The sequence below is a fragment of the Borostomias antarcticus genome (assembly GCF_949987555.1).
Source record: "Borostomias antarcticus genome assembly, contig: scaffold_186, whole genome shotgun sequence".
In the NCBI taxonomy this organism is placed as follows: Eukaryota; Metazoa; Chordata; class Actinopteri; order Stomiiformes; family Stomiidae; genus Borostomias; species Borostomias antarcticus.
In genome coordinates this window covers 99,694-112,937 of record NW_028175672.1, presented here as the reverse complement: position 1 = coordinate 112,937, position 13,244 = coordinate 99,694, and the positions used below count along the sequence as shown (strand labels likewise).

Genomic DNA, 13,244 nt, shown 5'->3' with positions numbered 1-13,244 from the left:
GTTGGGAAGAACGTCTGGTGGCTGGATGTATCGTATATTTTGGTAGTCACGAGGGTATATGGCAGGGAAGGAAGACTAAAAGTAAATAAAGCAGAGCTAAAATATGAATAAGAAATTGTTGTTGTTGATTGTTCTAACCATCTCTGCTGGTGTGCCTGCCAATTTAGGAATAAAGGAAACGCCGCGAGTATTGGTTTATGTGGATACTGAGTGGGCAACGGATATGGTGGTCTTTGTAACGATGACTACATCAACTCAATTTAGTAGTTTCCAAGATACTATGATTAAGCTGGGTCAGTTCTGTATGTAGAGTCTCTTACAATATGAAATGAGCCTGAAGGGAAGCCTTATTTCCAACATGAAATGAGACTGTGATTTATGATCTTTTGTTCATTATCACTGGATGTAAATCATAGTGGTGCGGCTCTTGTTATACGATAATGCAGCCGCTAAGCATTATGGGTTTCGATATATCCTGTAACGAAAAAGAGACGGTTTTATGGTGATGTAACGTCGTCAAACCAATAACTACACAACACCGTCTCTTGTGAACGCACCCTGTGCCAATACCCTCGCATATTCATTCTTTTCACCAGATCGGGATCATTGGGACGCTATCATTCAGCACCTTGAATCCACTCTCCAACAATAGCATGGTACCATAAAGCGCTATATTCAGACTGAAGGTAATGAAGTGTTGCGCCTTTTGCTCCAAGGGTATCTGTATAAGCAGGTTATGATGAGCCGCAGCAATCGTCTGGAACTGGTAGCTACGGTGAGCAAAGAAATCACGTCAGGAAAAACATCTTCCGATAGCTGAGTAGCTTGTTGGTTCTGTCGTAGTCAGGGGTCACAGTTACAGTTAGCGGAAGCAATCCAGCGTGTTTTAGCTGGATGCTCAGTTAAACCTCAATACTGACAAGTACTCTGATGACATGAGGCAAAACATTGTTAGCTATGTGATGGATCTCTCTTATGATCGAACTTTTAAACGACATAGTAAGAGTTGCCAAACTATGGTTGGAAACCGACAGGCTATGAAACTGGCAGCTGATACGGTTCAAGACTTTGAGGCTTTTTACGAACAGCTCAAGGTTGTTATTGAGCAAACAGAAGACCTGCAGATCCACAGTTTTGACGGTAAGGGCATGGTATGCACCAAGAATGGTTGAGGGAAGCGACACGGAAGAACTCGCAAAAGAGCCAGTAGAAGCTGTAACCACCTAGGCTCAGTCCGGGAGAGAAGCAAGAGCGCAAACGAATGGCATAGGTAGCCACTGTTTATACGGAAAACCACAATCCTCGAACGGCAGAATCGGTCATGGATATAGATCGAAAGAGCGACAACGTTGTTAAATTCCGTCCTTTCGTCAGGAATAAGGGAGTGTGGGCCAGTGTAGAAAGAGAGGCGGAAGCCGTAATAGAAGAAGCTTGCGAGGAAGCGCTCAGCGAGATCAGGAGCAGAAACGGCAGTTGGTCATTGTTATTGATTGGCACCATCATCAGCGGAAACTGATTATCTAGATTAATGTGAGTTCGACGAGATAATCCTTTGCGCTATACCGCCTTCAGCCTTTTTGTACATATTCATGTTACAGAAAAAGAGTACTTCGAGTACTTTATTGGCAGGCAAAGGCTCCGAAGGAGCCATTGGGCACTTTTCAAAAAAAACATCATTATGCCTAAAGCCCTTAAAATCCAATGGTTGTGGCCAAAATCTAAGCGTCGAACTTACGTTCGATTATGGAAAATATGGTAGTTAAGGCGACCATCATCATACTTGAATATCTGTGGAAAGCCGGTCACTGCGTACACAACAATGGATATGAGGCTATTGAAAGTTTGGTGGCAGAATGGTCCCTGAAGATACTCATGGGATAGCCTGACAAGGTGGTCATGGGAATCAGGCAAAGCGCGAGCAAGAGAGGTCATCCAAAACTGGGGGCCATTGATAAGTGTGCAGACTATCTTCAAAAAAACCGTCCCAGTCTCTGCTACGACAAGGCGCTGGATGCTGGCTATCCGATTGCCAGTGGAGTCATTGAGTTGCTTTTCACCGTCACAATTGATATTTCTCTTAATCCCACTGTCTAACCGGTAAAAGGCATTCAGGGAAATCATGATACAGCCCTACTAGTACCAGATTAAGAGTATAGATCATCTTAGTTTGGTTGCCGCAACACCAATGGAGCTCAAGATAGCTGAATCTGCTTTTGGTGCGGCTCTTTTGATACGACAATGCAGCCGCTAACATATCATGGGTTTCGATATATCAGGTAACGAAAAAGATACGGTTTTATGGTGATATAACGTCGTCAAACCGATAACGCCGTAACACCGGCTAGTGTGAACGCATCCTGTACCAATATACTTTATTATTCATTCTTCTCTCCAGCTAGTGATCATTTGGACGTTATCATCCAGCACATTTAAACTCCTCTCCAACAAGAGCAAGGAACCATAGAGATCTATATCCAGACTGAAGGAAACTAAGTGTTGCACCTTATCCTACAAGGGTATCTGGATGAGCTGGCTAATGATGAGTCGTAGTAATTGCCGGTAACTGGTAGCGCCGGGGAGCAGAGGAATCGCGTCAGGAACAATACCAATAGACACCTGACCAGCTTGTTTGGCTCTGTCGTAGTTACAGCCATTGTAAGCAATTCAGCGTGTTTTCGCTGGATGCTCAGTTAAACCTCAATACTGATCAGTACTCTGATGGCATCAGGGGGAAAATTGTCAGCAATGTGATGTGTTGCTCTTATTAGCGAACAATTAAACGACAGCGTTAGAGTTACCAAAGTATGTTTGGAGAACGACAGGCTATGTAGCTGGTAGCTGATACGGCTCAAGACTTTGAGGCTTTTTACGAACAGCGCAAGGTTGTTATTGAGCAAACAGAAGACTTACAGATCCTCAGTTTTGACGATAATGGCTTGATGATATGCATGGAATGGTTGAGGGAAGCAATGCGGAAGAACGCGCAAAAGAGTCAGCAGAAGCTGCAAACTAGGCTCAGTCTAGGAGAGAAGAAAGATCGCAAACTAATGGGAAAGGTAGCCACCGGTTATACGGTAAAACCCAATACTCGAACGGCAGAATCGGTCATGGATCTGGATCGAAAGAGCGACAACGTCGTTAAATTCCGTCCGACAGCCAAGAATAATAGAGTGTGGGCCAGTGTAGAAAGAGAGGCGAAGCCGTGATAGAAGAAGTTTCGAGGAAGTGCTCAGGCGAGCTCAGGAGCAGTAACGGCAGATGGTCATGGTTATTGAGTGGCCACCCTCATAAGCGGAAACTGATTCCCGTGATTATGAAAAATAAGTTAGTCAAGGCAATCATCACCATGGACTTTATCATGTAAATATCTGTGGAAAGCCGGTCACTGCTTACATGACTATTAGTATGAGGCTATTGAAAGCTGGGTGGCAGAGCGGTCCCTGAAGATACTCAGGGGACAGTATGACAAGGTGGTCATAGGAATACGGCAAAGTGCGAGAAAGAGAGGTCTGACAAAACGTGGTCATTGATAAGTGTGCAGAGTATCTTCAAAAAACTGTCCCAAGCTCTGCTATGACAAGGCGCTTGATGCTGGCTATCAGATTGCCAGTGGAGTCATTGAGGGAGCTTGCCTCCATTTGATCAATGACCGTATGGATCTGACTGTGGCAAAGTGTGGTTTGCAATGGGCAGAGGCTGTGTTGAAGCTACGCTCACTAGATTCAAGTGGAGATTGGCAGGTGTATTGGAACTTCCATAAGGAATGCTCTTGCCTTAGTAATCATGGAGACTTAATGAATGTGGGTCGTAGTAAGGTAACCAAGCACAATGTCTTTTACCTTTTGGACAGTGAGATCTAGGGAAATATCTATTGGGGATGTGAAAAGCAACCGGCGCATGCACTTTAGTCAAAGGCGTAATCAATGATCGACAACGAGGTGGCTGAACAACTCCAGTCCGCTAGAGAATCCCTATTTAAAAGTAAAACCATTTTTGAACGGAATGGCTTAAATCACTGGCTTACGCTATTTTCAGGCTCATTTTAGGTTTGGGAAATACTCATTAGATTCAATGTTTCAAAAAAAATCAAAGTGGTATCAAAGGTGCAATAAAGTGGGGGGTTGACTCGCTGACAGGTAGTTCAAACACATCGTCGTATCCCACGTCTACAAAATAGAGCCCACAGGGAGAAGCGGTTACCCCCCCATGTCCACGATCCCGTGCATCAAGTACCTCTTTTGCCCAGATCGGCTCACGCTCACCACAACCAACAGACATCAGCACCCCAGCAAAGTTACGAATCATGTGATGTAAAAAGGCATTGGCCTGAACATCCATAACTACGAGAGGCCCATGACGAGTGATATCCAGCTTGGTCACATGGCGCACCGGATTTTTTGCTTGGCACTGCATAGCACGATAAGACGTAAAGTTATGCTCACCTAAGAGGTATTCTGCAGCAGCCCTCATACGGCCAACATCCAGCTGGCGATAGTTCCAAGTCACTCCTTTAGACAGGTGCGTAGGACGAATAGGATGGTTATAAATAACGTAACGATAGCGACGCCACAAAGCGGAAAAGCGGGCATGAAAATCATCAGAAACTGGTTTTACCCAGTTTATGGCGATTTCATCAGGCAGATTAGCATTTGCGCCATAAGCCCAACCTCGCTCGGTACGAATAGAGTTTGATTCAAAATGGATAATCTGATTACAACCATGCACCATGGCATCCGTCCTGCCGGCACAGATAACAGAAACATGGTGGTTAGCCACTTTGGAAAGGACTGCTTCCACAGCAGCCTGCACAGTAGGTAACTTGGTTTTAAGGATCTGCCAACCAAAAAAATGGGAGCCATCATATTGAACACTGGCGGCATAACGGGGCATGAAAAAAAACACCTAAAATGGATAACTAAAGACAAGTCCAAGGGCTATACACTCTAGCATCTGATCGAGCCACTTGAGCCCCTGTGCGGCCACAAAAACGACTAAATACATCTGGCAGTTGAGTGCAAAAGAACAATTTTACTTTATCCTATTTCTTAAATAAAAGTCCTTTATATGGCAAGGATTTCCCGGACACTTTTTTATACTTGCTTAGCAAGTGTATGTTCATACGACCGGTGCCAAGTAGCCATTAGTCGAGTTCCTTCTCTGTCGGTTATAAAACGCTTCGCTATATCAAAAAATTGCCGGCTTTGCCTTTTCCATCGTCAGGAAGGCCTCATGATGAGTCGGTTCTGTCTTTATGGTATGAAAGAAGCTCTCGGCTACGGCATTATCCCAGCAGGTTCATTTGCGGCTCATGCTGCATACATATCCATCGTCGTTAAACAACTGCTGATAGCGATCTGAGACATATTAACTATACTATCACTGTGAACCAAAAGACTTTTCTGTGGCCTGCGCTTCCACAGCGTCATTTACATGAGCTAGTGACCAGCGTTGCTGTCATTCTGTCGCTCATAGACCAGCCCACAACGCCATGGAGCACACATCGATGAAGACAGTCAGGTACAGGCCAGCTATCACGAGTTGGTACAGACGTAATGTCCGTAATATAGCCAGCATACGCCTGATTGAGCTGTGCCAGCTGGGAATCTAGATATAACACATTTTGGGGTGGTTACTTGCTACGCCGTCACATTCATAAGTTCTCCATAATTACGAAGGCGAGAGCATGCTTTATGGAAGTTCCAACACGCCTGTCAATCTCCACTTGAATCTGGTGAGCGTAGCTTCAACATAGCCTATGTTCTTGCAAACTTCACTTTGCTCAAGTTAGGTCCATACGATCATTGATCAAATGGCGACCAGCTGCCTCAATGACTCCACTGGCAATCCGATAGCCAGCATTCAGCGCCTTGTTATAGCAGAGCCTGTGACGGGTTTTTTGGAGATAGTTTGCACACTTATCAATGGCCTCACGTTTTGCCAGGCTCTCTTGCTCGCATTTCCCCGGATTCCTTGGCCCACCTTGTCAAACTCTTCCTTGAGTATATTCAGGGGCCGTTCTGCCACCCGGCTTTCAATAGCCTCATCATCATTGAGGTGTAAGCAATGACTGGCTTTCGCAGATATTCAAGTACATGGATTAAGTCCATGAGAATGGTTGCCTTAACTCCCTTCTTTTTCATAATCCAAGTAATCAGTCTCCGCTGATGATGGTGCCCATAAACAACAATGACTCACTGGTGTTTCTGCTCTAGATTTAGCCTGAGTGCTTCCTCGAGAGCTTATTCTATCACGGTTTCCGCTTTTCTTTCTACACTGACCAACACTCTATTTTTCTTGGTTGGAGGACGGAATTTGACAACGCTGTCGTTCTTCCGATCCATATCCACAACCGATTTTGCCGTTCGAGGATTGGGTTTTACCGTATAAATGGTAGCTACCTGAGCCATTTGTTTGCGATCTTTCTTCTCTTCAGGACTGAGCCTAGGTTGCATCTTCTGCTGACTCTTTTGCGCGTTCTTCCGTGTTGCTTTCCGCAAGCATTCCTAGCGTATCACTAGGCCATTCCCGTTAAAACTGAGGATCTGCAGGTCTTCTGTTTGTTCAATCCCAACCTTGCCTGTTTGTAACAAACCTCAAAGTATTGAACTGTATTCGCTACCAGTTGCTGGCCTGTCGTGTTCCATCCATACTTGGGTAACTCTCTCGCTGTCGTTTAATCGTTCGATCATAAAAGCGATCCATCACCTTGCTGACAATTTCTTCCCTCATGCCATCAGAGTACTGGTCAGTATTGAGGTTTAACTGAGCATCCAGCTGGAACACGCTGGATTGCTTCCTTGGCTGTAACTACGACAGAACCAAGCAAGCTGGTCAGATGTCTGGAGGTATTTTTTCTGCCGTTATTTCTCTGCTCTCCGGCGCTACCAGTTACCGGCAATTGCTACGGTTCATCATTAGCCAGCTCATCCAGATACCCTTGGAGGATAAGGTGCAACACTTAGTTCTCTTCAGTCTAGATATAGCTCTCTATGGTGCCATGCTCTTGTTGGATAGTGGATTCAAGGTACTTAATGATAGCGTCCACAGGATCACGAGCTGGTGAGAAGAATGAATAATTTCGGTATCGGTTTGGCGACGTTATATCACCATCAGACTCTCTTTTTCGGTATCAGATATATCGAAACCCATGATATTTTAGCGCCCACAGAGGCGTATCAGAAGAACCACTAACAGTCCAGAGGAATTTAATAATACTGTAGTTTTGGCTGTAGGCCTAAGTCCTGATAATATCGCTCAGGCAATTAACAGGGTTCGAGCATATGGAGTTAATGTCAACAGTGATATTGAGCGTTATGCTGGCATTAAGGATCACGATAGAATCAAAGCCTTTATCAAGACGGCGGGAAGATAATGGTAGATCAAGAAAATTATGAGTTTTTATTCTGCTTTTTTGAAGAGCATGTGCACGATCAACAGAATTTAATGGAGCATTTTGGCCGCTTTGGTTGGCGTTTCGTGGCCGGAACTCTCATGAGTGCGTTGGAAGAATTTAATAGTACTTGAAGTGATCCCCGGCATGACAAGAATCTTCAGGAAGATTTTGATCTGGAGCCGATTTTGTCTGACGACCTTCTCCACTTTAATCTGGCATAATGCCGGACACGTGAACGTGGTGGCACAAAAATCTATCTTAAGCGTGAAGACTTGGATCATACTGGTACACATAAAATACGTATGCTGTTGGCCAAACATATGGGTAAAACTATGATTATTGCTGAAACTTGTGCCAGCCAACACGGTGTCTCTTTAGCGACAGTCTCTGCCCGCCTTTGGCTCGAGTGCGTTGAGTATATAAACGCAACAGATGTCAAACGCGAGGAGCTGAATGTTTACCGTATGAAGTCGCTGGGTGCAACGGTGGTCCCGGTGGAAACCGGCTTTCAGACACCGAATGATGCCATTAATGGAGCTATGATGGATTGGATTGCACGCCAATAAGATATGTTTTATCTGTTGGGTACCGTCTGAGGGCCATCGCTTTATCCGGAATATGGTCAGAAACCTGTAGAGCATTATTGGGCGTGAAGTCCGTCGACAGATTCTTGAGAAAGATGGTAGTCTGCCTGATGCCATGGTGGCCTGTGTGTTTGGTTGTTCGAATGGCATGTGGTTGTTCAACGAATTCATGAAGGATAAAGATGTCAAGCTGTGTGGTGTTGAGGTGGCTACAAGCATAGTGCCCGTATGACCTCGGGACGACTTGGCGTACTGTATGGTGCCAGAACCTACATTATGACCTATAAGCATGGTCAAATCATCAAAAGCCATTCCGTTTCAACCGGGCTGGATTACTAGGTTGTTGGCTAGGCGCATAGTTATCTGCAAAATATTGGCCGTGCCGAGTACCTTTATGACATCAATGATGAAACATTAGCAGCCTTCAGAAAGCGGACCAAACTTAAGGGTATTATGTCTGCCATGGGAAGCGCTAACGCCTTGGCATAGGTAGACAAACTGGCCCACCACCCATGAGTAAGAACGAGATTATTATCTATAATCTGGCTGGTCGTGGTGATAAGGATATCCATACCGTTGCAGCTATTTATGGCTTCGAAGTATAAGGTGGCACAGCACGAGTCTTGAAACGAATAGAATCAAAACGTGTTTTGAAATATTGCAGGATCGTGGGTGCAATAGCTCATTACTTATAATCTTGCAGGTGATCATCCCAGTTAAACGGTGGATGTTATGCATTAGCTCGTGGCCAGTGGTGCAGATATTATTGAGTTGGGCGTTCCGTTTTCGTATCTGGTAGCGGATGGTCCAGTTATTGCCCTGTCTCACGAGCGGGCTGTATCACAATGTGTTACATTGTATGACGGGTTTACAATAGTTTCTTTGCTTAGGCATAGTGTTAATGTTTCACCGATTGTCCTGATGTGGTATTGCAATCCGGTTTAGATTATGGGTTACGAGCGCTTTGTTGAGCTGGCGAGTGAGGCAGGTGCTAACGGTGTGCTTGTGGTGAATCTGTCCTCGGAAGCTGCAGTGATTTGCTGTGTATGCTGCATGATCGCATGCATGAACATGGTCAACCTGATTACACCAACGATATCGGATGAGCGTATTGCGAAACTCTGTGGTGTTGCCACTTGGCATCTCTATTGTGTTTCCCCGAAATGGATTGCCGTAGCTGCGACGCTGAATGCTGCGGAAGTCTAGGAGCTGGTCAATCACATCCGGAGATGTGTCAAAGTACCTATTGGTGTTGGCTTCGGTATTATCGACTGGAAGTATGCTGCGGCCATTGGTCGTGCTGTGTATGGAGTGATTGCTGGTATCTGAGTTGGCTCAGTACGGTAGTGAGGGAGAGGCCTCTATTTACCGTGTTTCCAGCAGGATTGCCGAAATGCGCCCAGCTATGGACAGATAATACTGGCATGGGGGTTTGTTTTTCTCGAACTACTTGCCAAGAGAGCTTTTCAAAGAGTAGTTATCCTTGGCACTGTCTGTAAGGCTTGTCGTGCATCTGATCAAAATATCAGGTTAATATCAGTAGCCTTTGAAGTTGGTACAGCGTGGGCTGATCTCGCTCACTGGTACGACAGCACGGTCTAGGCGTTTAGTAGGTTTAAGCTTTTTGGTCCAGATGGCCTAAAGGCTTAGCTCGTTGACGTCTTAGTGTAACTCCAAATTTTTTTGGAATATACGAAATTAAGAACCGTGCTTTTTAGATGGTTTCACAGATGACAGGATGAATGAATGAGCAACTGGTTAGTCAATAAACTGATTCCATCGTTATCACGTTCTGCTAGTGAGCAGAAAAGCAGTAGTGTGCCAGAAGGCTTGTGGCGCAAATGTGTGAAGTGTGAGGCAGTGCTCTACCGCCCTGAGTTGGACAGAAATCTGGGTGTATGTCCCAAGTGTCAGCATCATATGAGAATCAGTGCTCGTACCCGGTTGGATTGTTTTTTTGATTGGGATGGAAGAGAAGAGCTCTTTACTGAGCTTGAGCCTACTGATCGTTTAAAGTTTCGTGACACCAAAAAATATCGTGACCGCCTTGCTGTGGCACAAAAGCAAACTGGTGAAAAAGATGCTTTGGTTGCCATGCGTGGTTCGGTTGAAGAGGTTCCAGTAGCAGTTGTCGCGTTTGAGTTTTCTTTTATGGGCGGCTCTATGGGGTCTGTGGTTGGTGAAAAATTTGCCCGTGCTGCCGAGCTTTGCTTGGAAGAAAAGATGCCGCTGATTTGCTTTTCAGCCAGTGGCGGTGCGCGGATGCAGGAGGCGCTGTTTTCTCTTATGCAGATGGCAAAAACTAGTGCTGCCTTGGAAAGAATGAAGCAGGCTGGTATTCCTTATATTTCTGTGATGACCGATCCAGTTTATGGTGGTGTATCTGCCAGTATTGCCATGCTGGGCGATGTTAATATGGCTGAGCCTGCTGCTTTGATTGGCTTTGCTGGCCCTAGGGTTATTGAACAGACTGTTCGAGAGAAACTACCAGAAGGTTTTCAGCGCAGTGAGTTTCTGTTGGATCATGGTGCGATTGATATGATTGTTGATCGATCTGAAATGCGATCTACCATTGCACGGCTTTGCCGTAAGATGCATGGCAAGCCTGACTCTGATGCAGAGTTTTCTGGTACTGTTGCAGCTGCTTAACATTCCATGCCGGTTTTCTCTAAACCGGACTTTTTCTTTCTATAAAATTGCGTATTATTCTCTGTTCCCGTCGTTCCAATACCACCTTATAACTGGCCGTCTGGAGATGTAACTTTGAAGCCTGCAAAAAGCCTTTCTCAGTGGTTGACTTGGATGGAAGAAACTAGGCCTGAACATGAGATCGATTTTGGCTTGGATCGCATTCGTCTGGTGGGTGAGAAGTTAGATTTGCTTAAATCAACCTCCTTTATTATTACGGTCGGTGGTACTAATGGTAAAGGGTCTACACTGGCAGTGCTGGAAGCCATCTTAATGGCTGCAGGTTATAAGGTTGGGCTGTTTACATCACCTCACTTTCTAAAATTTAACGAGCGAATTCGTATCAATGGAGAGCAGGTGGCTGATGACTGGCTGTGTGATTCATTTGAGAAGATTGATGATGGTAGAAAAGCAACGTGGCTAACCTATTTTGAGTTTGCCACGCTTGCTGCAGTTGATTGTTTCCAAAGAGCGGACGTCGATATTGCCCTGATGGAAGTGGGGTTGGGTGGGCGTATGGATGCGACTAATGTTGTTGATCCGGATGTATCAGTGATTACTACAGTGGCTATGGATCATCAGGAGTATCTTGGGTATAGCATTGAAGCTATTGCTAAAGAAAAGTCTGGGATATTTCGAGCACATAAGCCTGCTGTTTTTGGCAACCATCCTGTACCTCATGCTGTAACCGAGATGGCTGAGCGTCTGGGTAGTCCGCTTTATTGTAAGGGTGAGGCATTTTCATTAGAAAGACTGGGGAGTCATTGGAGTTGGTCAAGTGCTGGTGGTATGAAGTTTGAAAATATGCCTGTTCCCAGTGTGGTGATTGATAATGCAGCTACAGCAATACAGGCTCTTCAGTTCTTGCCTGATCCAATTTCGGCTGAAGCGGTGAGAAAAGGATTGTCAAAGGTGGCTGTCATTGGGAGATTCCAGAAGCTATTCGTGAAAAATGGTTTTGGTGAACAGGTAGAAGTAGTTCTTGATGTTGCTCATAATCATCAGGCTGCAGAAATGTTAAAACAGCGGCTTGACGAATTTCCCACTGGTGGTAAGACTAGTGCTGTTGTTGCCATGTGTAAAGACAAGGATTACATGGCAGTTGTCAGCTGTTTAAGTAGCAATATTGATGAGTGGTATGTTTCTCAGTTTGATTCTCCAAGAGCATTGTTTGTTGATGAGCTTTCGGAAAAGCTGAGTGCCAGAGAGTACTCAGTAAAAAACTATCAGAGTATTGCAGAGGCTTTGAAGCGTGCGTTGGAGTGCTCACATCTAGGAGATCGTGTTTTAGTGACAGGTTCATTTAGGACTGTTTCTGCTGCCTTGACCAGCTGTCACTTAATTGAAACTATATAACCATTATTGTTACTTTCTCCTGTTGGGGATATCTGGAGCGCATCTTGGGCGAGGGACTTACGCAAAGACTGATCGGTGCCGTAGTATTGCTAGCCTTATTGATAATTCTCGCCCCGGCGCTTTTTACGGGTGGGGAGACAAATCCCTTGGTATCTTCGACGCCCTTTCCCCGAGTCACTGATCTGAAACCGCCGCCTGTCCACGCTTTTGTGGACCAGCTCAGTAATGTTCCTGATGTTATGGAGGTGGTCTCCACGTCTTCTGAAGAAGTGCTTGAGCAAAATAATGCTGTAAAGCCGAGTGGTGTTGATGATGAAGGTCATTTGAAGGCATGGTCTCTTCAGTTGGCTACCTTTGCAGATAAAAACAACGCCCACAATCTTGAGAAGCAGCTTAAAGCGCAAGGGTATAGTGCTTACCAGAAAAAAGTTTCTATGGGACATGGGAAAATATTTTATCGTGTATACATCGGCCCGGCACTCAGGCCGGATGAGCTGCAGCGGTTAAATATAAGCATCAGAAAAGAGATGCAGCTTGAGGGGATTCTTGTTCGTTTTGTTCCATAAAATGAATTGTGTGTGGTTCTTTTGATATGACAATGCAGCCGCTAAAACATCATGTTTTCCGATATATCAGGTAATCCAAAAGAGACGGATTTATGGTGGTAGAACGTTGTCAAACCAATAACTACATAGCAAGGGACTCACACCCAACGTAATTTCTATGCTCACCGGCGCTATTCGTTACCGACGATTGCTGCGGTTCATCATTGGCCTGTTTATCCAGATACCATTGGAGGAGAAGGCGCAACACTTCGTTGCCTTCAGTCTGTATACAGCCCTCCATGGTACTATGCTCCTGTTGGATAGTGTATTAAGGTGCTGAATGATAGCGTACAAATGATCACGAGCTGGTGAGAAGAATGAATAATCGATGGTATTGGTGTAGGATGCGTTCACAATAGACGGTGTTATGTAGTTATTGGTTTGACGACGTTATATCACCATAAAACCGTATCTTTTTCGTTACCGGATATATCGCAAACCATGATGTTTTAGCGGCTGCATTGTCGTATCAAAATAGCCGCACCATATGTAGTGCTTAGTTTGACGACGTTATATCACCATAAAACCGTATCTTTTTCGTTACCGGATATATCGAAAACCTTGATGTTTTATCGGCTGCATTGTCGTATCACAAGAACCACACCCATCTAACTGGGG

The 13,244-nt window shown here is 45.0% G+C and overlaps 1 protein-coding gene across 1 annotated transcript in view; it reads left to right on the top strand.

Moving 5' to 3' along the window:
* The window catches only part of LOC311329356 (motility hub protein FimV-like), a gene marked incomplete at both ends in the record, with an annotated part of 73,579 nt that overhangs the window by 2,913 nt on the left and 57,422 nt on the right, over nt 1-13,244 (top strand). The window lies entirely within an intron of this gene.